Here is a 19,019-nt window from a genome sequence, read left to right on the forward strand (position 1 = left end):
TTGGGATGTATTAAATACAACCTGGACATTCTATGGATGAAATGCCCTCACGAATAAACACTCCTCCCCAAAACTTTTTTTTTTTTTTTTTAGTACTTACAAGAATCTCAACAGAGAATGTCGGCTTTTTACCAAGTCTCTTTCTCATGGGATTTTTTTTTTTTTTTTTTTTTGGCCACACCATGTAGCATGTGGGATCTTAGTTCCCCAACCGGGGATGGTCCCCTGCAGTGGAAGCGCAGAGCCCTAATCACTGGACCACCAGGGAAGTCCCCCTCTCATCTGATTTCTGATGAGACTTTGGGTTCACTCCTAGGTGAAAGCATGAACTGTGACCAAGAAAACAAAACGATGTACTGGAGTGGAAGTCAGGACACTGCCTTGGCTCTGACACTCATCAGCCAAATGACCTGAGCACTTTGAAGCCTCAGTTTCTTCATTTGTGAAATGAGGAGGTCAGACTAGATGAATGTTAAGGGTCCTTCTACTCTCCTCACCTATCCTGAGGGTGTTCCAGAGCAAGGGAGCCCTTCCAGGTGCCCTTGTGCCAAGATTCTGATTGTGTCTCCAGGGACACCCAACAGTGAAAGTGGCCACAACTCAGTGGAAGAGATAAGTGAACGCACACTCACGAAGTTATATCCATACATATGATTAAACCAATGTTAGTGGGCAGAGACCATGTCTTATTTACCTTCACACACTCAACACCCAACACAGTCTAGGCACTTGGCTTAATAAATACTTATTGCATGCACGTGGAGGCAAAGTGTGGTGTAATGAAATCTTTCAAATTTATCTGTTATGAGTTGAATTGTGTTCCCCCAAAATTCATATGTTGAAGTCCTAACTCGTAGTACTTCATAACATGACCTGATTTGGAGAGAGGGTCCTTAGAGAGGGTATCAAATGAAAAAGAGGTCATTAGGGTGGGCCCTAATCCAGTGTGACTGGTGTCCCTATAAGAAGATTTCTGAACAAAGACACACAGAAAAGGAAGATGACAAGAAGAGACAGAGGGAGAAGACAGCCATATACAAGCCAAGGAGAGAGGCCGGGAACAGATCCTTCCTTCAGAGCCCCCAGAAGGAGCCACCCCTGCCAACACCTTGATCTCAGACTTCTAGCCTCCAGGACTGAGACAAGAAATTTCTGTTATTTAAGCTACACAGTCTGTGACACTTTGTTATGACAGTCCCAGCAAACTGGTACATATCTAAAAGTAGGGAGAATTGTATAATAAGATACCCCATCACACTCATCACCCAGATCTTTCATTCCTGCATACTATCACTAAGCATCTCTAAAATAGATGGACCTTTCCTCACAATGCTGTTTCCAAACATCACAAAATTAATAATTTGAAGGCAAATTTAACTGACAGAAGAAATACACCTTATACTAAAACACATGCTTACATAATCCTCCACTAGAGCTATTAACAATATTGAAAACAAAATCCCAATAAGCTTGAATTTTTGTGGATAAAATGCTCAGAGGATGAGCAAGACTCTTAGAGCAATTCGATTCCATAATCGGCTCTCTTATTCAACATATTATCTGAGAATAAAAGCCTCTGTTACTTTGTTAAAGTACAGAAAAGAAAGGAAGAATGCAGTCAGTATTCATACTCACTCTCTGGTAATTGAAAATGCACTTTTCAAACTAAACCCAAGAAATTTAGCAGATGTCTTGAAGTCTTTGTTTAAAAAAAATTTAACATGTGCAGTGGTATTTTATGTTAACTTGCACATGTTTTAAGTACTTGAAAATTGGCATGGCAGAACTCTACCTCCCTCCCCACCACCAAAAAAAGCAAAACCATACCTTGACAAAGTATAAATCGCTGGTTAATTTTCCTAAAACTTTAGAGACTGGCGTTCCCAATACTTCAACAATTAGACAACTTGGAATCACATGTCCTCTTCTAAAAAGTTACTTTTTGTCTAATACAAAGATGTGAAAGTCAGAATCGCCTACTTGTAAAAGTTTTTCAAAAGAGCCTTTTGAAAAGCAATTTGCTCCATCAACTTTCCAAATCAGGCATCTCTGTAAAAACCCACAATCCAGCTAATTAGTCTCAGCTGTTCGTCATATGGCCTGCAAACCAGTCAAGTGACTTTGCCCCTTTCAAGTTTTTACTAAAACCCAATCTCCTGGTCTCTCAGACAGAAGGTGGCTGTATTCACCGCCTTCCAATGTTAGAAGACTCATACTTCAACTTTTTCTTTTTCCCCCCCATCAAAAAATTAGATGTTTCTTGAAAAAACTTCTTTAAAAGTATTGTGTTCTCAAGGCCCTGAAGGTTTATATTAATACTGTTTCTTTACCAATACAAGGCCTGATCCAAACAAACACCACGGGAGATCAGTGTTAAGTGGCAGAAGTGATGGGACTGCCCACACCTCTCACTCTGGCCTCCAGACTCATGAGGAAAACTCTCTACTGCGCGGTCCACCCAGATATCTTGCTGGCATCTTAAATTCAACATGTCCTGCCCTCCACTTACCTCCTGTGTTCTTCTCTCCAGACCCTGCTTCAGACCCTCTTCTCCTCCTGCGTCTTGAGTAACACAATCTGAACACACACCCAGCCAGACATCTGACGGTCCTCAGTGGCCCCTCCCTCTCACCCCTCCCACTTCCACTAGCCACCAAGTTCTAGGGCTCTTTCCTCCTCTTGCCTGTATTCCAAGTGTCTCTCATTCCTCATTGGATGGCTACAATCAACCACACGTTTGGTTTTCTGGCCCCCAACTGGGCCCCCCCCCCCACGGACCCATCCTCCACGCCTCACCCAAAGTGATCTTTCCAAACGGTAAGCGGGTGTCCATCACTGTCCTCTGCAAAAGCAGCCAACGGCTCCCCACCACCTCCGCAGTGGCATCCCCACTCCTTAGGCCTCTGCCTTCTTTGTCATCCCTGCCTCCTGACTCCAGCCACCACAGCTAGCTGTAATTCTCTAAACCAGTGATTTCCAAAATGGGAGAGCAGGGTCATCAGCAGCACCTGGGAAACCGTTAGAAATGCACATTCGTGGGTCCACCCCAGGCCCATGGAAGCAGAAATTCTAAGGATGGGGGCGGCCAACAAGCCCTCCAGGTGATTCTGATATGCTCACCAGAGGGCACCTGCTCTAAACCCACCAAGCCCTGTTCACCCAGAGACTCAGTCCTTCGGCTCCTTCTTCTGCCAGTAATGCTGCATTAGATGCCCCTTCTCTGTGCTCACTCTTCCTAGAACAGGTTAACCCTGTATGGTAATTATCCAATTTATTTCTTGCTGGTTGGTGAATATCTTTTTTTTTTTTTTTTCTTGGCCGTGCCGCGCGGCCTGTGGGGGTCTTAGTTCCCCAACCAGGGATCAAGCCCGTGCTGCCCTGCAGTGGAAGCACGGAGTCTTAACCCCTGGACCGCCAGGGAAGTCCCTGAATATCTTGAAGACAGGAATTGTGTCTTATCTGACTCACCCGTCCCACAAATCACTAGTTGAACACAAGCCTGTCACTGGGATAGATGCTGGGCGTAAAACGAATCACTCTATCCTTTGCCTCTGGGGGAAGCCACCCTCTCACTTTGACCACTCAAAGTGTGACTGAAGACTCCACCGATACAATCTACACAATCTCATCACCAACCTGAAATGTGAGCAACTGAAAAAGCCTGAACATAACCAGTCTGACATCATCTGGTAAATGACACGGAATTTTCGGTTTATGTGGTTTATAAAGGAAAACTTATATACTCCTCTTTTCTCACAGCAACCTCTAGAAGGTGGAGAATAATTTATTAACGGAATGTACCAAAATGTTTAAATCCCAGATTAAAATTCATTATAGTTAGCTTACTCTAAATTACAGTAGAAGCTGAGTAGAGTTTCCTATTAGCACTCCTCAGCCTTCAGTGTCCTTAGGAATCTTAGGATTTTGTTAAAATGCTAATTCTGATTCAATAGGTCTGGGTAGGGCCCAGGATTCTGCATTTCTAAGGAGCACCCAGGTGATACCCAGGTAACAATGATGCACCTGATCCTAGAACTACACTTTCAGTAGCAAGTAAAACTTCAACAACCCCATTTTTCATAGAACTATAAGTCTTCTCCTTAGAGCAACACAACCTTTTTTTGACCACTTTGCATTGAAAGCTTTCTCAAACGTCTTTCAGGCTTCAGGATACAGACGGCACACGAAATACATTTAGTTCTATTACCTCCCCAAATCTCACTAGTATAACAATGAAGAGAATTTTATTTCTTATAGACATAAACTTACAAAAACAAAGAGAAAGTGAGTGGAAACAACAGGAAGAAAATGTTGCAAGCTAGAAAGTATCGAATAGATGAACAAGAGGTAATTGATTAGCAGACCCAGGAAAGCAGACTCCTTACCTGCCATTAGAGAAAGCCAACAAGCAACTCATCACAGAATCTCCAGAAAGGCTTAGGCAGTTGGAGCCCCAAACACCTCTGAGGGAGGGGATAGGGTAAAGTGGGGCTAAAAATGGTGGAAGTCTGTTCACACCCCAAGCCCCACCCTTGCCAGCCTTGTAACTCCTCCAGCTCTGGCAGTAGTCGAAGGTTTATTCTCTGGAGAGAGTAGAACTCCCAGTATCAAACTCTCAGAGGGTCTCTGAGTCATACCAACTTTAGTGGAGGCAGGGGGAGGCACTGAGAAGTTGCAGAGTAAGTATGAAGACACCTCCACCCTCACCTACACACTGGACTTCCAGAAGGCAGGCATACTCCACAGACAGGTGGTTCAAATGGTCTTCTCGGGAGAATCTGCCCAACCCAGGAGGGACGCTGAAAGATACAAAGGAGCCCATGACATGTCAATCTAGCTAAAACTATGATGTACCTGTTGGGAGAAGGAGGAGATGGAAATGGTATACGTGTGTGGTAGGGGTAGGTGGAAAAACAAGCTAAAATTCTCTTCTTCCATAGTAAAGCATCAACAGATAATGCCTAAAACTGAAAAATCGGCCATAGAAATATAAGTACGTCATTTAGAGACAGGGGATATAACGACCAGCAAGAGTCAACTCATTGCAAGAACTGAAAGCAGTTGACTCTGGGGAGCAGGAAATGAACTGGGGGCGGGGACTCTGACAGCTTCTCCTAACAGGCCTTGTAGAACTATGGCCTGATAAAATCTTTAAAATTAATTAATACAAAATGAAATGTAATGCCCAAGCTTAAATTTTTTTTTCTTGGATGAGTCAGGCCATCACAATAAACACACCAAATGTGTGCTACATCCTCAGGATCTAGGGCCTACACGGAAACAGGATGCTGAGGATCTGGGCCCTGGAGACAGGCTGCCTGGCTCTGAATCTCAGCTTTACCACTCACTGGCTGTGTGACCTTCAGCAAGTTACTTAACCTCTCTGTGCCTCAGTTTCCTCATCTGTGGAACCAGGATAATAACAGGATTATCTTGTAAAAATTGAATTATGTAATACCTATAAAGTGCTTAAAACAGTGTTTGGCACATAGTAAATGTTCAATAGTAGTTATTCTTATTAAGGTATGTTTGCCCCTGTAGTAAAAGCCTCCTGACACTGTATTGATTTTGTCTTTTATTAGTTTATATTTCATTCTCCCTGCCCTCACCTTCTCTGTCAGTTAGCCAGCTGTCCCTCACCACAATAATCAGCGTGCCTTTCTAGGGTGACCCCTTCCCCTGCCAATGTGCAGCTTCTAATTGACAAGGCACATGGAAACCAAATAACCAAGATTAGAATTATGTATAAAATGGAGAAAAACGGGCACCACAAAATGTTCTGAAGGTCTCTCTGTGGGGCAAATCTGCACATTTCCATATACAAATCATCTATCTGACAATTCAGAACCCTTTGGGCTTACTTTCTAACTATCAACTGTAGGTCAGTGCGCTGGGTGACACTCAGGGAAACCAACCATCCCAGTTTACCTGGGACTGCGTTTTAGCACTGAAAGTCCTGCATACCTGGAAACCCCAGTCCCAGCACTGGTTAAATTACTTAATCCTTTTGAGCCTGTTTCATCAGCTGTAAAATGGAGGATAATATTTACTTTGAAAGTCTATTGAGGATGAAGTGAGAGAATGTTCATATAATTCCTGACACATAGTAAGCTCTCAATAAATGATAGCTCTAGCTACTGGACTCAGTTACCTATTGTTATTACCAACTCTGATCAGTGGCAAAACAAATTATCCTTAGAAACTTAACCTGTACCTTGGTTATTTTCTTACTGGAAAAATAATTTACCTTTTATACAATGGATTCCAGGAAGCTGAAATGTTTGCTTTCATGAATTTCCTTCCACCCTTTTCCTACACAATTTGTTTCAGGGACTAAGACTTATTAAAGAAATGTAATATTTCAACAATGTTGACTTCTCCACTGGGCAAAGGCCTGAGAGGTTTCCACCAGCTTTGGATACATGCGTCTTTTCTACTACAGAAGCCCTGGGGTATTTATGTTAGCAGTTGCTTCTAAACTTCTGGACAGAAATCAGCATTCCAACTCACAAAGAAGGACATCAGACATCATACCTGACATTCTTTTTTTAATTTGCATCTCACTTTTTTCCTTCATAATGGCACCAAATCATTGTCTCCTAATGGATTAACAATGCATTCACTAAATATGTCCATTCTATGCCTGAAAAATAAGGGATCTTATCATCAAACAGATGAAATGCCATTCTGACCTCAAAAGCTGAAGGAAATTGCTCACATCAGGGCAGTCCACCAACACAAGGGCGAAGTTGCTATAAGAAAAGTTGCACAATTTGGGGTAGATAACTGAAAGGGTCACAAGTTACTCAAAGCCAAAACATGGCCTGGGCACTCTAAGAGGTAGCAGACAGCATGAACCACCAGGCATGTAAGAGACTTCTCTGTCCAGGCTCCCAAGCTCCCACCTCCCATGCTCATATTTCTTCTGCCAGAGTCCCCACCCAGTGCCCAAGGCCTGTGAGCAAAACACTGGCGAACCACAGAACCTCCGAGGAGCCTTGAGAGACATCTGGTCCAACTACTGAGGCAAGAGTGATTGGATCCAGGAGAGAACTTCTCCAAGTATGGCCTGATGCCCACTGGCAGCAGAGTCACCTGGAGCACCTGAAGAAAATCCACCCAGGCCCCTGAATGAGGATCTCGGAGAGGATGGCTAGGGAATTTGCATTTATAACAAGATTCCCAGAAAACTCCTGATTGTGCATAAAAAGGTTTGAGAGCAGCTGCTCTATGGAGACAACAGACAGAAAAATGCACAACCATCGCTGGGCAAATAACCCAGAGGAAAGACCACGTTTAACCTCCACCAACCTCAGACTCCAAATCTGTAAAATAGGGATAATAATACCTACCTAGCAGGATGGTTGTGAGAATTAAATGAGACAACAGGTAAGAGCTTCCAGCACAGAGCCTCACACGCAGCAGGTGTTCAGCAAGTATTAACCCATCCCCCGCTTTCTTCTTGTGTAGCAGTCTAATGAAGATTTATAACAAAAGTCCCTATTTTGAACAAACTTCACCAAGGAAAGCAGATGGCTAGCTTAAGTTCTGCATGTTAATGAGTCACCAACTAAAAGGCCGAGGCCAGCTTCTTTAACCAATGGTTGGGTTGTAAAAAGTACCTGTGATGGTGGTTCTCAAGCTTGAGTGGGCATCAGAATCATCTGGATGGCTTGAAAATACAGACTGCTGCGCCATCTCCAGAGTGCCAGAATCAGTAGTTCTGGGCCAGGGCTGAGAATCTGCATTTCTAACAAGTTCCCGGATGGTGCTGGTGTTGCTGGTCTCAGAACCACACTTTGATCATCGCTCCACTAAAATCAGATTGTTCTGATAGTTTGTAATAAAAAAGGAAAACGATGCTAGATGCATTTCCTGTTTGACACCAGACTGGTTAGTTACATGTCAATAAAGAAAAAAGTAATAAACCCACAACTTCCAAGGCTGTGCCACCTCTGTCCCTGAGACTCTTTCTCACTACATTTTTCGAAAGGCGCAGAGAGAAGGCTGGGAGATTTGAGTGCCATCTCCCAGTTCCCCAGGTGGGTGCCCCTGAGTGAGACAGGGGATCTCTTTGAACCTCTCAGTGTATTCACCTGGGAACAGAAGTGGGCTCAGTCACTGGTTCCCAAACCTGGCTGTGCACCATCCATCACTACAGCAGCATTTTAGATAAAACATGGATTCCCCAGCCTTAATGCCAAGAATAGCAAATTAAAATCTCCAAAGGAGAGACTGAAAAACGTGTGGTTTTGCGTGTGTATGTTTTTTTAGGTTTTTGTTTGTTTGTTTGTTTGTTTTAATATTTATTTGGCTGCACCGGGTCTTAGTTGTGGCACACGGGATCTTTGTTGCCGCGTGCGGGATCTTTAGTTGCGGCATGTGGGATCTAGTTCCCTGACCAGGGATCAAACCCAGGTCCCCTGCATTGGGAGCACAGAGTCTTAGCCACTGGACTGCCAGGAAAGTCCCCGCGTGAGTATGTTTTAAATAAAAGTTCCCTGTGTGATTTTCATGGGCAGCCAGTTTTGAGGAACCATTCCCATGGTGATCTTTCAGGCCCCATCCAGCACTAAAGCTCTTGGACCTGTTTGATTTCTAAGTCCCTGTGTCTGTGTCTGTGCTTACCAAGTACCCTTGTCCTTTTATATTTGCTTCCCACAGAGTTTTTACCAGAGGAAGTGAGTACACTCGTCTTCAAAGAAAGGAATCTAGTCTGCTTAACAGTTGTGCTTTTCTCATGTATCAAACTGGCATTCCAGTTTTAGTTCAAAAAATAAAGTCCAGGACTTCCCTGGTGGCGCAGTGGTTAAGAGTCCTCCTGCCAATGCGGGGACACGGGTTCGAGCCCTGGTCCGGGAAGATCCCACATGCTGCGGAGCAACTAAGCCCATGCACCACAACTACTGAGCCTGCGCTCTAGAGCCTGTGAGCCACAACTACCGAGCCCACGTGCCACAACTACTGAAGCCTGCGCACCTAGAGCCCGTACTCTGCAGCAAGAGAAGCCACCACAATGAGAAGCCCACGCACTGCAAGGAAGAGTAGCCCCCGCTCGCCACAACTAGAGAAAGCCCACACACAGCAACGAAGACCCAACGCAGCCAAAAATTAATTAATTAATTAATTAATTTTAAAAAAAGAAACAGGTTTAAAAAATAAATAAATAAAGTCCAATGTAGGAAAAAATAGGAATTACATAGGACAATCTGTCAAGCAATCTTCTCTAACACCAACTCCCTAGTTACTCTATCATTCATTTATTACCTTAGCATCTACCATGTGCCAGGCATTATTCTAGGTGCTAAGCATAGAGAGTTCACAAAACAGAAAAAGTCCCTGCTCTCATAGAGAGAACAATTCAGCAGCAAGACACAGACAGTAATAAGTGAACACAGAGGTAAAATAATTCCAAATAGTACTAAGTCCTGTGAAGACAATAGTGTAATAATAGGGTAGAGACTACTTTCAACAGAGTGATCAGGGATTACTCTGCTGCAAGGGACCAGCCAGGCGAGGATCTAGAAAAAAGAAATATAGGCAAGTGTAAAGGCTCTGAGGAAGGAAAGAACTTGGCATTTTTAAGGGACAGAAAGGAAGTAGAGGAGGCTGAAAGACGGGGGCACAGGGATGAACTGAGGTCAAGGAGGTCAACAGGGCTCAGAACACGGAGACTCTTCCAGACCACGGTTAGAACATTTGGATCTTACACCAACTGCAGTGGGAAGTGACTGAGGAATTTTAAACAGAAGAAGGATACGATCTGATTTACATTTTTTAAAGATCACTGGCTTTGTGTGAGGAATGGGTTATGGGTGGCAAAGAACAGCACCAGAAAAGCAGCAGGGACTTCCCTGGTGGTCCAGTGGTTAAGACTCCACGCTTCCACAGCAGGGGGTGCAGGTTTGACCCTGAGCCGGGGAACTAAGATCCCACATGCTGCATGGTGTGGTCACAAAAAAAAAAAAAAAAAAAAAAAAGGGGCTTCCCTGGTGGCGCAGTGGTTGAGAATCTGCCTGCCAATGCAGGGGACACGGGTTCGAGCCCTGGTCTGGGAAGATCCCACATGCCGCGGAGCAACTAGGCCCGTGAGCCACAATTACTGAGCCCGTGCGTCTGGAGCCTGTGCTCCACAACAAGAGAGGCCGCGATAGTGAGAGGCCCACGCATCGCGATGAAGAGTGGCCCCCGCTTGCCACAACTAGAGAAGGCCCTCGCAGAGAAACGAAGACCCAACACAGCCATAAATAAATAAATTAATTAATTAATTAATTAATTAATTAATTAATTAAAAAAAAAAAAAAAGACCTGGCGGAGCCAGATTAAAAAAAAAGAAGAAGAAGAAGAAAAGCAACAGTACAGGCAAAAAAATGATGGTGGCCTTTAACTGGCAGCTGGCACACAGCCATAGCAGACAATCAGATATTTCTGGACTGCTTTAACATAGGGGAAAATCATTAATATACTTGCTTCAATTCCTGTGATATTTTAGAAGAGTTCAAGGAAGAGACACTGCTGGTTACAATTAAGAAACATTAGCACAGGGGCATAGAAAGAACCAGCAGATCTGTCTTCTAGAACCGTCTCTGCCATCAATTTGTCATGTGACCTTGGGGACCGCTCTGAACCTCTGAGGTGGAGGGGAGGCTGGGCTCCCTTGTTTCTAAGGTGCCTACCAGCCCTTAAATTACACGATGCCGTAAGTGTAAGAAGTGAGGTTTCCTTATCTGGGTGGCAAAATGGGCTGCTGACTCAGGGTTGGGGTTTTTGCTGTTGACTTTTAATCTCCCAGAGAGGCTCTAGCTAAGCAGGAAATGGGGTGTTAATGAAGAAACTGGCCAGTCCTACTATTTCCTTGGGAAACTCTGAGGTCTGTGGCACCTCTGGCACAAGGGTACGGTGGCCAGCTGGCAATCTGTGGGGCACACACTCCCGGGCAGCTGAGAGCTCGTCAGGCCGAGGGGCTGAGGGCCCCATCTCTGAGGAATTCAGGGGCCAAGCCTTCAGTCACAGCACTCCCTGCGGCCCTTCTGGCAGCCTTCCACCTGCGCTGAATCACACGGCAGCCAGGCCCTGCCGCCCGGCTCTCACTTCCTGCTGGCAGGCTCTCCCCACAGCATCCACTCCCTCAGATGGTCCACCCTGGCACCTTGGTGAGGACCTCACTCCATGGTCCCTGAGGGCAGGGTTCTCAGTCCCAACTGCCCATCAGCATCCCTGGTGGGGATTAAAAACGATATACACATATAGATGCCTGGGTCCTACTTCACATTTAATGACCTAGAATTGGGGTGAGGGAGAGGTTAGAAAGGCAAGAGTGGTGGAGTTAGGCTTAGTTAACTTTACATGATGGAGAGAATGTGGAACTCAGGAAACTGCACACCAGAGAGGTTCAATGATGTGTCTAACGCAGGGTTTCTCAGCCTTGGCCCTACTGACATGGTGGGCAGGACTGACCCTTTGCCGTGAGGGGCTGTCCTGTACATTGTGGGATGTTTAGAGGCACCCCTGGTCTCTACCCACTAAATGCCAGCAATAGCTCCCCCGGTGTGACAACCAGACATGTCTCTAGACATTGCCCGGTGCCCTCTGCGGGAGGAGGGAGTCGGAACCAGCCCAATTGAGAAAGCTGGTGTAATATGACTTAGTTAATTATTGGCAGTGTTAGAAACTAAAAACCAATCCACTAATTCCTGCCTGTGTTGGTTCCTCCACATTCCAGCAGGAGCTGTGGAACACAGGGATGAGTCACTCCCTGAAGAAATACCACAACCCACTTCACGGCCCTCTGTGCCTAAGCAGAGTGGGGGCAATGGAGAACTGACCTTGTCCCTGACGAAGGAAGCCCAGCCTGGAACAGCCGGCAGCTTGTTTGGCCACATTTGGTCTCCAGTATCTGACTAGAAGGACGATACCTTATCTTTTCAAGGGCTGCTGGACTATTTTACTCATGCCTGGGGTTGCTCCCTTGCAGTGGTGAGATTCATTATGAAAATGATTCACACATTGCAGGGAACAAAGAAATCCCGACCACAACCATGGATTATATTTTAAAATTCTCAGGTGCATGTCTCATTCCTTCCCGTATTAGGGCTAGTACAGCAAGAATTTAAACAATACCTTACCATAAGTTTTATTAGCTGATTGAGACCCTCTCTTTGTTGCAAATGATACAAACATACAGGAGAGAAGTAACCAGCCATACTCAAATAAGACTTGACCAGCTGCCCATGTGGTGGGATCAGGGCAAGACAGATGAGCAGCAGTTAATAAGAACGAACAGATTTTTCAGTCTCTTGGCAACCGATTTTATTGTTATGCTTTGACCGGGCAGCTGGTAAGGCTTTATATGAATTAATGAACAAAGCTATGAAAAAACAGGATTAGTGGCTCTGAAATATGGTATTCTCGTGGCAGTCAGAGGAAGCATATTCGTTTTCAAGACTGCTTTCTCAAATAAGTACAAATAACTTTAGAACAGTAAGAAAATAACCCAGTGTTTTAAGAGGACACATCTCTAAAGAGGAAGTCACATATACCTATCTACTGCGTTGGTCCTTACCATGTAGCTTCCATATTTATTCTACCAAAATACAAAAGGATACGCAGTATCAAAGGAATAGGCCACACAAAGCAAGTGACTTACAGTGTGACAGTACTTGCTGGCTGTGGAATTATTCTCAGCAAGTCCTCCTAAATCAAAGCATCTTACAATGAACACTCAAAGGTGACAAAAATATTAACCAGACCTTAAAAGGAATAAAAACACATGGAAAGACAGGCTTTCTGGCTTTCTGGCATCACCACAGGAATACAACCAATGGTGGCTTAAAACAGTCCTGTGGTTCTCAGAGAAAAGACAAGGGTATCCATGAGGATGGCTTTGCCTGCCACATAACGGATCTAGAGACTGGAAGGACGGCAGGATAATGGAGCGATCATGGGAGGGTGGCAAAAGAAGTGATTAAAGGTCAGCACAAACACATAAGCAACTCACACATGATCTCTTCAGGGAAGACATTATGTAGCAGACCAACCATTGGACCCAGAGTTCCGGTTCTGGCTCTGCTACTAACTGTGTGATCTTAGAAAATGACTTAACATCTCTGGATAAAAATTTCCTTAACTACCAAACACTAGAGTAAGACAATCTTCTACTTCCTTCTAGTTCTAATACTCCTTGAGTTTACAAGCCATCTCCTTCCTTAAGATGGACACATGTGCAATCACCGAAGTGAGCCACAGCTCAGTCGTTCTTTGGACATTATCATGATCAATGCATTCCCTGTGCATAAACCTAGGTTTACCAAACCAGGGTTACCAGATTAGATCCAAGACACCAGATGATTTTGCCTTTCATAAAAACAACTAATTTTTTAGCAAAAGTATGTCCCAGATATTACATGGGACATACTTATAGTAAAATATTAGTTGTTGGTCATCCAAAAATGCAAATTTCTTTTTTATTTTTTTCCGATTTGCTAAATCTGGCACCCTACCTCTGACCCCACGTTAAAAGTTCAATTTCAAGACTCAAAAGTCTGATTTCATATTTGTGGGTGGTTCCAAGCGTGGCTGAGGCACTAAATGGGAGGCCTTCTCATGGGTAACATACACAGAGGCAAAAAACAAAACAAAAACAGGCAAGGAAGAACAACTTTCAGCATTTCTTTTGAGTAAGTGAGGCATCAAGTTTTATTTAACAGTAAGTGAAATATGAGTGTTAGTAGACCTCAATCATACAAGAAAAAGACTGTGGTGTACTGCACGGCCAGACAGGAGGCCTAAACAAGCTGCATGCTCACAGCTCCACACCTCTCACCCTCTGGACATAAAGTTAATTACAAACCCTTTATCTCTTCCTCCAACTCAGTGCTCAGGTCTGCTCCCAAGATAATCAGCTTAAGGGAAACCAGACCATAAACTGGAACTTCCTGACCAAGAGGCAGAGGAATAAATATGATCCAAGCAAAACCTGCACACAGCATAAAAAGCGAAGGCAGTGAAAGGGAAAAATTCCTCTCTTCAGAAGGCAATCTTGTTCGAACAATGGCAAGACAATCTTGCTGCCTAGGGGCTCACATTTTTTTTTTTTTTTTATTGTGAGCCAGCTTTATTGAGGCATAATTGACATATAAAATTGTAAGATTATTTAAAGTGTATATCATGGTGATTTGATATACATACACATTGTGAGAGGGATTCTCCCACCCATCCAGTTAATTACGGGCTCACACTTTAAACATGTGAGCCCTGTTTTGTTTTTCAGGTGGTATCAAGCCTATCCTAATTTATCAGAGAGGAAAAAAAAAAAAAAAAAAAAAAAAAAATATATATATATATATATATATATATATATATATATACATATATATATATTCCATGTATGTAAAAATAATCCTTTTTCATAGTTTGTAGTGAAGATATACACAGGGCACATTCCAAGGTAAGTTTAAATAACAATAGGCTAGTTCAGTTTTTTAAATAATTTTTAATTTTTTTAAAAATTAATTTTAAAAAAATTAATTTTTAATTTAATTTTTAAATAAAGATTGATTACTATGCTGTCTGGGCCAGTTAATTCAATTCTCACTGAGAGAGGTCCGCAGAAAACCCCTCTCAACTGTGGCCAATATTGATCTCACAGGAGCAGCAGGATGAGGTAGACTAAGACAAGATACTTATATCTGTACATTAAGAAAAATTAAATATATGGACTAGAGGTTTCTAATGAGGAAAACAAATCCAAGTTTATTCATTAACTTATGGGTACATTCAGCAAGAGTTTATTGAACACTTCTTTTTTTGTCTATGATAGCTTGCAGTATAGGACTCACAAAGGAGCTAAAGCCAGTGCTCTGCCTCCAGGATATTACAATCTACTCATGGAAATGAGGCCACGTACACATACTCAGTTGACAGTCTAAAGTCGTTACGTCATTAAAGGCCAAAATGAGTCTCAGAATTGGCCATTTCAGTTAGAAGTCAGAAAAAGATTAAATTCACTGTACTGCAAAATATTCATTAGGAAATGAAATTCCATTTTCTCATATTTCCAAGGGATTTCACTCTCTCCCTAGATCAGCACAAGAGACCGAATCACTGGAGACAGATGCTGAATGCCCCCACCCAGTCTGCCCAGGCTACAGAGAAGAGGGCTCCCCACTGCCACGGTGGGAAGGACCCAAAGTCCTCACCTTTCTGCTTGTTTGACCTTTCCCTTTCCAAGGAGGGTAAGGCCATTATCTTGAGGAAAATAGGAGGAGAGGAGAGGAGAGATTTAGGAGTTGCGGTGTAGCTATGGACATTGCTTCTCGGATAAAGTGGGAAGAAGAGTGAGAAAGAAATAGCAGAGTGATCCCCATTTCTCAGCCTCTCATTCCCTTTTCATTCACTCAACATGATTTTTTAGGGCTTAGTATGTGCCAGAAACCATTCTAGGTGCTATGCCCACCACAGTGAACAAGACAAATTCCTGACCTTCACGGAGCTTGTATTCCACCAATGGGAGATAGATGTTGTGTACAAAATCTGTGTGTGTGTGTGTGTGTGTGATGACAGTAAGTGCTATAAATACTCGAAAGAAAAATAAGGCAAGGGAAAGGGGAAGAAAATGATGGGGCAGGGCGGGGGTGGGGGGTGAAGGATGCTATTTTAGACGGGATGGTACAAGAAGGCATCTCTAAAGAAATGACTTTTGATTTGAAAGAAATGAGTGAGTAAGCTGTGCAGACTTTTGAAGGAAGAACATTCCAGGCAGAGGAAACAGCAAATACAAAGGTCCTGAGGCGTGGCTGAAGCAGAATGTGAAAAGAGGGGAGTAATAGAAGATGAAGCCCCCCACACCATGTAAGGGGACTGCAGGCCACAGCGAGGACTTTGGTTTCCTTCTGAGATAAAAAGCCACTGGAGAGCTTTGAGCACCGGAGCGAGAGACATAATTGACTCTGGCTGCTGCACTGAGAACAGACCGTAGAGTGGTGAGGGTGGAAGCAGAGTGGCCCTGTAGGAGGCTTTTGAGTAATCCAGGCGACAGAAGTGAAAGGAACTTGGTGGAAGCAGTGGAAACCGTGGAAATTTCCTATCCTAGGTATAGACTCAAAATAGAACCAATGAGATTTGCTGAGGGACTAGATGTGGAGTGTGAGAGAAAGAAAAGAATCAGGGGTGACCCTGGGGTTTTTAGCCTGAGCACCTGGAAGAGTGAAGTTGCCATTAACTGAGACAGGTGAGCCTAAGCGAAAGCGGGTTTGGAAGAGGAAAATCAAGAGTCTGGTACCTAGAGACTGTTGCCCACTTCAAGACCCTTATATCTCTTTTAAAACCAAGGCAACAGAAATTGAGAAGCTGATCTTAAATTTCATATGGAAATTCAAGGAACCCAGAATAGCCAGAACAGTCTCAAAAAAGAAAAGTGGGAGGACTCACACTTCCCGATCTCAAAACTTACCATGTACGTAGCTAATAAAGAGGAGAGTATGATACTAGCGTAAGGATAGACATACAGATCAGTGGAGTAGAACTGAGTCTAGAAATAAACCCTCACATTTACAGTCAGTTTATTTTCAACACAGGCACCAACAGCATTCAAAGGGGAAAAAAATACTCTTTTCAACAAATGGTGCTGGGAGAAGTGGATGTCCATATGCAAAAAAATTTAGTTAGACCCCTACCACACACCATATACAAAAATTAACTTAAAGTGAGTCAAAGATGGAAATGTAAGAGCTAAAACTATACAACTCTTAGAAGAAAACATAGGCATAAATCTTCATGGCTTTTAGATTTGATACCAAAAGCAGAGCAACAAAAGAAAAAATAAATTAATTGTACTTCATCAAAGTTAAAAATCAAGGCAGGCCATGGAAATTAAGGAAGGGAGGGAGTAAGGAAGAAAGAATAAAGGAAAGGAAGAAAGTAGGAATGAAAACTAACATAAAATACAGAAAAGAATGATGGTCAGTCAAGTTTTTTCAGCACTACATTAACGTTTCTTCATTTGTAACCGTCTGCAGAAATTCTGTTTTCCAGACTGTTTTCCCCCTACAGCAAGTTTCTAAGAAGGTTAAAATAAATAAATAAATAAATGGAACAAGAACAGTGAAGCACCAACAAATTATATCACCAATAATTATAGAAAATTTATGCAGCATAACACTACTCCCCCTTCCAACATCTGAATGATGAGCTGACCCAAAAGTGATAATCTATCCAGCAGGAAAAAATAGCTGGTAGCCCACAGAGGTAAGAAAGAGGACCCCCTGGCAGGAGATTAGGAAGCCATGTGGCCCGCAGGAGCCGAAATGCTGGGAAGGTGAAGTCAAGGGCTCACAAGATTTCCTTCACTTCAGGCCTGACTTTGCTTAATCGGTGATCTATTGGGACAGAGGTAAAAGCTTTGGCAATAGTTACCGAAACGAGTCATCACATCAGCCCTACCACCAGTCAAGACCCGAGAGCCTGGCTGCCTGGCAGGGTTTTCTGTCTGACTGGCAGGGAAAGAGAGAACTCTCTCCTACCCGGGCAGTTTGTCCGTCCAGACCCTCACCAGCAAAGGTGTCAAGACCTTAAATCATTCAACCGACAACAAAGGGGGGGAGGAAAGAACGGCGGGGGACTGGGGGGCGAAGGGGGGGCGTGCAGGAGGTCTGGGACCTTCCTTCTCTCCTGCCAGAGAAGTTTCCTTCCTCCCACCCCGAGATGGGGAGCCTCGCACCTGGATGCCGCCCGGAGGTGACCTCAGCCCCGTCCCAACCTGGGACTCCACCTAATCAGCACCTCGCCCAAGCTGACCCCCACCCCCGTCACTGTCATCGCGGGGTCTGTGCTGAGGGCCTGGGAGAAGCAAAGCAGCTTTTCTGGTGGGCTCAGCTGCCCACAGGCGGGGAGAGAAGGAGCTGCAGCTCCACCCCCCGCCCCAGGGCCGGACCCTGCGCCCGCCCGCTCCTTCGCTCAGCCCCGCGGGGTGACTGGAGCCTCCCGGAGCCCCGGGCCTGAGCGCGCCTCCCCCGCCCGCGCCCGCGCCCGCCGCCTCACCTGCTCCGCCCGCGGTCCCCACGCCGCTCCTTCTGCGCACGCCGCGTCCACCCGCTGACGGCCTTTTTTGGGTCCTCGGCGGGTATTTTCCGTCGGGCCCCACATCACTTCCCGTAAAGGAGAGCGAGGTGGGGGCGGGACCTCCTCTCCACCCTCCACCTCCCGCTTCCTACTGTCACCTCGGCGAGCACCCCCGCCCAACTCGGCGAGAGCGCTTTGCAGGCGCCCTCCCCGCGCGCCGCCCCCAGCCCCACCGCACCTGCCAAGCAAAGGCCCCATTCGCCTCTTTTTAGTCCAAGTTGGGTCTCCACTGCCGCTTCCTGGAAGGCGCGAAACCTTAGGGGGTTGTTTTCGTTCTGAGACACAGTGGTGACACTTACAAACTGCCACGGGATCGGGCACTGCAAGGTATAGTTTGGTGCCTCTCGCCAAATCTGCTCCCCTAAAAGCCATTTTCTAAAGGTGTTTTCCAGGGCAGCAGGTCGGTGTGTCCACCTTGCAGCCAGAGGTGCTGAGCGGCTGCAAAGTCAGCCCTGCACGCGGTTCCTGAGGCCCGGGGGCGCTCCAGCTCACAGTGCCCCCGTGGTCCGGCTCCCCAGGGACCGGATCCGCGCTGGGCATCCGGCTCTGCCACTGTCCATCCCGCCCCGCCAGCTCCTCACTCGGCGGGCCTGGACATGGCCTTCCTGGAGTGAGAGAAAGCTCTGGGATTCTTGAAAATGACCCTGGGAAGGGGGGGCGGGGGGAGAGTAGTAGAATTCTGGCAGGAAAAAATATATTTCCGGAAGGAAATGACAAACGGGGTCTCTACTCTTACAGTCTAGTTCAGATTATAAAATCGCTCTCAGTTAAATTTCCGAGGATTAGAGCAATTCGTTAAAAAAAAAAAAAAAAAAAAAAAGCAAAGTACAGCACTTGTAGCCCCTGTAAGGAGAAATCTGCGAGCCTTTGCTGCCCCCCAGCGGCTTCCTTCTCTCAGTGCC

General features: G+C 44.9%; 1 protein-coding gene across 5 annotated transcripts in view; it reads right to left on the reverse strand.

Moving 5' to 3' along the window:
* The window catches only part of RAB27A (RAB27A, member RAS oncogene family), a 72,853-nt gene extending 54,415 nt beyond the window's left edge, over positions 1–18,438 (reverse strand). Inside the window, exons 1-2 of one of the 5 annotated variants that reach the window (XM_068551819.1) lie at positions 18,037–18,154; positions 4,708–4,799 (exon numbers count right to left, since the gene is read on the reverse strand). The gene's annotated coding sequence lies outside the window, so the exon portion shown is untranslated. Of the gene's footprint in view, positions 1–1,827; positions 1,850–2,509; positions 2,601–4,707; positions 4,800–18,036; positions 18,155–18,416 lie in introns of those variants that run through there. The other 4 variants (XM_068551834.1, XM_068551810.1, XM_068551799.1 and 1 more) reach the window with 4 other exon arrangements.
* Between the last annotated feature and the right edge of the window lie 581 nt (positions 18,439–19,019).

The sequence above is a fragment of the Eschrichtius robustus genome, chromosome 1 (genome assembly GCF_028021215.1).
Source record: "Eschrichtius robustus isolate mEscRob2 chromosome 1, mEscRob2.pri, whole genome shotgun sequence".
In the NCBI taxonomy this organism is placed as follows: domain Eukaryota; kingdom Metazoa; phylum Chordata; class Mammalia; order Artiodactyla; family Eschrichtiidae; genus Eschrichtius; species Eschrichtius robustus.